Below are 6,629 nucleotides of genomic sequence, written 5' to 3'. Positions count from 1 at the left end.
ATACTACTACCGACCCCTCGGCACGGGAATGGACCAGTCCCGGGAGGCGGTCCTGGACTCAGGTATAAAAGGACAAGGTTTGGGCGCCAAGCCATTCCGGCAGACTAGACCCGTCTGAGACCCACGAACCAATAAATATACCTTCCCAAAATACCTGGCTCCTTGCCTTTATCAACACGCTACATTGGTGACCTCGACGGTCCATTCATTAGGATGGACGAAGAAACAGAATTCGACCGCCCGTCCGGCTCGCAGACCGACCAGGCCCCAGCTGTCGACGCGGTAGGAATCAAGCTCCCGACCTTCTGGACCACCCGGGCTCGCATTTGGTTTTACCAAGCGGAGGCCCAGTTCCAGCTGAAGGGCATCACAAGGGATGACACCCGGTTTTTCCACCTGGTGGGAGCCCTTGACCAGGACGCGGCCGAAGAGGTAACGGAGTTCCTCCAGGACCCACCGGCCGACGGTAAATATAAAGCCCTTAAGGAGCTGCTGCTCCAAACCTACGGGCTAACCCGAATGGAGCGGGCCGAAAGGCTCCTCCACATGCCAGGCCTCGGTGACCGGCGCCCATCTAGCCTCCTGAAGGAGATGGTCGCGCTGCTCGACGGGCACAGACCGTGCCTGATGTTCGAGTATACATACCTGCACCTGCTGCCGGCCGACATTCGCCTGCAGCTCACCGACGTCTCCTGGGAAGACACCCGGGCCCTCGGCAGGCGCGCGGACGCGCTGTGGGCGGCGCGCCGTGATGACGTCAGTGCGCTAAACGTCACTCGAGAAGCGCCCGATTTTCTCCGGTCGGGCGGGGGAGCTGTGGAAGGAGTGACAGCTACGTCTCGGAGGCCTGCGAGATCGCCCCCGGTGGCCATTGCGGGTCGTGCACCTGCAGTCCCACATCAGCAGGCTCCAGCCAGCACCAGCAAGAGGTACTGGTGTTATTACCACCAGCGCTGGGGTGCGGCAGCCCGACAATGCCGCCAGCCGTGCACATTTCCGGGAAACGCCGGGGCCGGCTACCAATAGTCCCTGCGGTGGCCGGCCAGATTCACCGCCTCTTCGCCTGGGATCGGCGGTCCGGGAGCCGCTTCCTCGTGGATACCGGGGCGGAGCTGAGCGTCCTGCCCCCTTCGCCGCTGGACATTCGTTCTGGGAAGCGGGGGCCCATCCTCACCGCGGCAAATGGGAGCATTATCCAGACGTATGGCGTCCGCACGGTCCACATCGTTTTCGGCGCCAGTCATTTTACGTGGCTGTTTACGATCGCCGACGTCTCCCAGCCGTTGCTCGGGGCCGACTTTCTGCGGGCTCATTCTCTCCTCGTGGACGTCAGGCAGCAGCGCTTGGTCCACTCCGCCACGATGGAGCCCATCGCGTTGCGGCTGAATGACCCCGTTATACGCCCGCTGTCGTCCGTGGACTCCCATTTCGCTCGGGTGCTGGCGGACTTTCCGGATATTATGGCCCCGCAATTCCGGTCATCGACCCCCAAGCATGGGGTGTACCATTACATCACGACTACCGGCCCACCCCTCCACGCACGAGCACGCCGACTCCCGCCTGAGAAACTACGCCTGGCACGACAGGAGTTCCGTACGATGGAGTCCTTGGGGATCGTCCGCCCTTCCAACAGCCCATGGGCATCTCCACTCCACATGGTCCCCAAGGCAAACGGGGGCTGGAGGCCTTGCGGGGATTATCGGCGGCTGAACGTCGCTACCGCCGAGGACCGATACCCCGTGCCCCACATCCAGGACTTCAACGCCCATTTGGCTGGGGCCACGATATTTTCAAAGGTGGATCTGGTGCGAGGTTACAACCAGATCCCGGTCCACCCGGAGGATGTACCCAAGACGGCAATCATCACGCCGTTCGGACTCTACGAGTTCGTACGGATGCCGTTCGGCCTCAAGAACGCCGCCCAGTCATTCCAACGATTAATGAACGGCGTTTGTCGCGGGTTGGATTTCCTGTTCGTCTACCTCGACGACATCTTGGTAGCCAGCCGCTCGCGGCAGGAGCACTGTGCTCACCTCCGGCAGCTTTTCCAGCGGCTCAGCGAACACGGGTTGGCCATAAACCTCGCCAAGTGCCGCTTTGGCGTGGCCACCATCGACTTTCTCGGCCACCGTGTGTCCTCGCAAGGAGCGGTTCCCCTGCCGGACAAAGTAGACGCCATCCGCCGGTTTCCCCGTCCGTCCTCGGTGCGTGGCCTGCAGGAGTTCGTCGGCATGGTGGCATTTTATCACCGGTTCCTGCCATCCGCGGCCCACATCATGCGGCCGCTATACGAGCTGCTGGCGGGCAAGCGTAAGACCGTCGTGTGGACCGACGAGGCCGTAGCAGCCTTTGACGGCGCGAAGGAGGCCCTGGCTCTGGCTGTGCTGCTTGTTCACCCACGGGAGGATGCCCCGACAGCCCTTACGGTGGACGCCTCAGAGTTGGCGGTTGGTGGCGTACTGGAGCAACTCACGGACGGGGGGTGGCGCCCCCTGGCCTTCTTCAGCCGGCACCTCGACAACGCCCAGAAGAAGTACAGCGCTTTCGACCGCGAGCTCCTCGCCCTGTACCTGGCCGTTCGTCACTTCCGCTATTTTCTGGAGGGCCGCCCGTTCACCGCTTACACGGACCACAAGCCGCTCACTTTCGCCCTGGCAAAGGTCTCCGACCCATGGTCCGCCCGACAGCAGCGCCAGTTGGCCTACATATCCGAATTTACCACCTCCATCCGCTTTATCGAGGGGAAGGAAAACCGGGTGGCCGACGCATTGTCTCGCCCCGCCATCAATGCCGTGTTAGAAGTGGCACCCGGCATTGATTATTCTGCCCTGGCGGAGGCCCAACTAACGGACGGGGAGATGCCCGCCTACCGGACTGCCATCTCTGGCCTCCACCTTGAGGATGTTCCCCTCGGCCCCGGAGCGACGACGATACTTTGCGATGTGTCGGCAGGTCAGCCGCGCCCCATCGTCCCGGCCGCGTGGCGCAGGAGGGTGTTCGACGTGGTCCACGGGCTGGCTCACCCATCCATCCGGGCAACGATCTCCTTGGTAGCTGCGCGGTTCATGTGGCATGGTCTGCGCAAGCAGGTTGGCCAATGGGCCCGCACCTGCATTCCGTGCCAGACGTCGAAAATTCAACGCCACGTCCGGGCGCCACTCCAAGGGATCGGTCTACCCTGCCGCCGTTTCGACCACCTGCACGTGGACATTGTGGGCCCGCTCCCGCCGTCCCGGGGCATCACCCACCTCTTCACGGTGGTGGACCGCTTCACGCGGTGGCCGGAGGCCATACCACTGGCTGATACATCTACAGCCACATGCGCTCGTGCGTTGGCCGCGCACTGGATTGCTCGCTTTGGTGTGCCGGTGGTCATCTCATCGGACCGGGGGCCACAGTTCACCTCCGAGCTGTGGTCGGCCATGGCCCACCTGTTGGGCGTGCGGCTGCACCACACCACGGCCTATCACCCGCAGGCAAACGGCTTGGTGGAGAGGTTCCACCGGCAGCTGAAGGCAGCGCTGAAGGCGCGACTCGCCGGCCCCGACTGGATGGACGAGCTACCATGGGTTTTGCTGGGCATCCGGACTGCCCCCAAGGAAGACCTGGCTTCATCCTCAGCGGAGCTCGTCTACGGGTCTCCGCTCACGGTGCCCGGGGAGTTCGTGCCCTCGTTGCCGGGGCGAGAGGAACCGCCCTCATCCACCCTACATCGCCTCCGAGAGCGAGTTGGCAAGCTCGCACCCGTGCCGACGTCCCGCCATGGGACATTCCGCCCTTACGTGCCATCGGCCCTCCAGGACTGCGCCTTTGTGTTCCTGCGCCGTGACGCCCACCAGGCGCCACTCCAGAGGCCGTATGAAGGCCCGTACCGGGTGCTGGAGCACGGGCAGACAACCTTTGTTTTGGACATGGGGGGCCGGCCGGAGGCCGTGTCAATTGACCGCCTGAAGCCGGCCCACTTAGACATCGACCAACCGGTACGGGTGGCCCAGCCTCGGCCACGAGGTCGCCCCCCTTTGCGGGTCCCACCGCCTGTCTCTCCAACTGTGCCTCCGCCGGCCCCTCTGTCAACCGATTACCGTACGCGGTCCGGTCGGGTTGTGCGACCACCAGTGCGTTTCGTGCCTCCGGATCTGGGGGGGGGTACTGTGGCGGCTCCCAAGGGTCGGGCCATACTACTACCGACCCCTCGGCACGGGAATGGACCAGTCCCGGGAGGCGGTCCTGGACTCAGGTATAAAAGGACAAGGTTTGGGCGCCAAGCCATTCCGGCAGACTAGACCCGTCTGAGACCCACGAACCAATAAATATACCTTCCCAAAATACCTGGCTCCTTGCCTTTATCAACACGCTACAGACTGATCATTAAATGCTTTCTTGCTTTGGTCATTAATAAATGGTAAATGTTTGCTAAATGTGCCTTTAACTTATTGTGATTAAGCAAAATGTTTTCAACTAAAATAAATGCATATGACAAAAATATAGTCACTGTTACCATTTGGCAATTGCTATAAAGAACCACCACTGAGACATTATTTTTTGTAATCTGAGCCAAAGATTTAAGTGATATAAATCCCGTCCAAAATGGTATAATATTACACATAGAAAGCAGATCCTTCAATTCTTTGTGCATACCTTGGGAAATTGATAAATAATTAGATACATGCAGAGCTGGTTCTGACTAATTAACAGATGCAGTAATGGCGAAATCACTAGGAAGCCTACACACATTTCCCACTTCATATTTTTGTGAGTAGGTGGCTCATTCAATGTGTGCAGTTTTGGTCTCCAAATTTGAGGAAGGATATTCTTGCTATTGAGGGCGTGCAGCGTAGGTTTACTAGGTTAGTTCCCGGAATGGCGGGACTGACATATGTTGAAAGACTGGGGCGACTAGGCTTGTATACACTAGAATTTAGAAGGATGAGAGGGGATCTTATCGAACCATATAAGATTATTAAGGGGTTGGACACATTAGAGGCAGGAAACATGTTCCCAATGTGAATAACTTTAAAAATATAACCCCGATTTCAATGAAACTTCTTCCATTAGCACCAAAGGGACGACAGTGAGTAAGGTGGGCTTAAAATTGTCACGCCATCATGTACCATTTTGGCTGTAGTTCAGGAACAAACAAACAAACAAGTTTTAGTATATAGAAAGCACAAAAGAAGGCCATTTGACCATCAAGATCATTTTAGCCAAAAAGCTTAATTAATCTGTGACTGTGTAGATAAGTACACATCAGGTGCTCATCGGTTTTTTTTTTAGTAAATGTGATGATGGCTATTTTGTTTTCAATCAGTGTTCCAGAACCTCAGCACTCTAAATGCAAAAGAATTCAACTCCTCGATTCCTTCAACTGGTCACTTCATCCATTTGGATGGATCGTTCATCCATTTCTCCACTATTAACCTCAACGCTAAGAGAAATGGATGCTTCCTATCTACTCTGTCTTGGCCTCATTCTGTTCTCTCTCTGAAAAATCAAGCCCCATTTAAGTGATGAGCAGAATTAGGCCATTCGGCCCATCAAGTATACTCCGCCATTCAATCCTGTCTGATCTATCTCTCCCTCCTAACCCCATTCTCCTGCCTTCTCCCCATAACCCGTGACATCCGTACATTTGTTCTAATCAATATTTCTTTTCAACCCAGGTATCGTCCTTGTCGATTTCCACCATTTATACTCTCTACATCCCTGTTGTTTGCATACTCGACGCCAGGCTCCTGAAATAGATACTCTTTTCTAAGTTTCATATTACGAGAGGAGATTACGAGACAGACAAAAAAAATGTGATCAAAGTTTTCTCGAAGATGTGCAATATACCCACTGGTTCCTGGAACCTCCTTGCACAATCAGTGAAAGGAACAGAGCACCTACAAACTAATTGCCCAGCCGCCTGCCCCTTCGGCCACTTCCTGACTGAAAGAGTCACGCATTGGCCTCGTTAGTCACCTCAGAACCCACAAAAACAACGAGGAGGCATATCGTCCCCGACCCGGTGAGATGAAGTGACCTATACTAGTTCTATATTCACAAAATGCTGGAGTAACTCAGCAGGTCAGACAGCATCTCGGGAGAGAAGGAATGGGTGACGTTTCGGGTCGAGACCCTTCTTCAGACTGGTTTCGGGTCGAGACCCTTCTTCAGACTGGTCTCGACCCGAAACGTCACCCATTCCTACTCTCCCGAGATGCTGCCTGACCTGCTGAGTTACTCCAGCATTTTGTGAATAAATACCTTCGATTTGTACCAGCATCTGCAGTTATTTTCTTATATACTAGTTCTGTATTCATTCCTTCTCTCCTGAGATGCTGCCTGACCTGCTGAGTTACTCCAGCATTTTGTGAAATAAATACCTTCGATTTGTACCAGCATCTGCAGTTATTTTCTCGCACTTCTTATACTAGTTCTGTACTTCTCGTAAAATAATAAGTGGCACAACAAAGAAAAGCTTCTAAGTATGTTGCAGAGAGCAGACATCGTTACAGATGCGATTGGAATGCTTTGCCTGTGGCAGAGATCCAAGTTATATCTCCACAATAACCAGAAGGCGTAGTTCACTGTGAGTGAACTGCATAATTTACATCTTTTTTTCCCCCCTCTCGTCCAGCTCTTGCATT

Source organism: Rhinoraja longicauda, chromosome 5 (genome assembly GCF_053455715.1).
Source record: "Rhinoraja longicauda isolate Sanriku21f chromosome 5, sRhiLon1.1, whole genome shotgun sequence".
Lineage (NCBI taxonomy): Eukaryota > Metazoa > Chordata > Chondrichthyes > Rajiformes > Arhynchobatidae > Rhinoraja > Rhinoraja longicauda.
The sequence above is the reverse complement of the archived record's forward strand: the minus strand, read 5'-3'. Positions refer to the sequence as shown.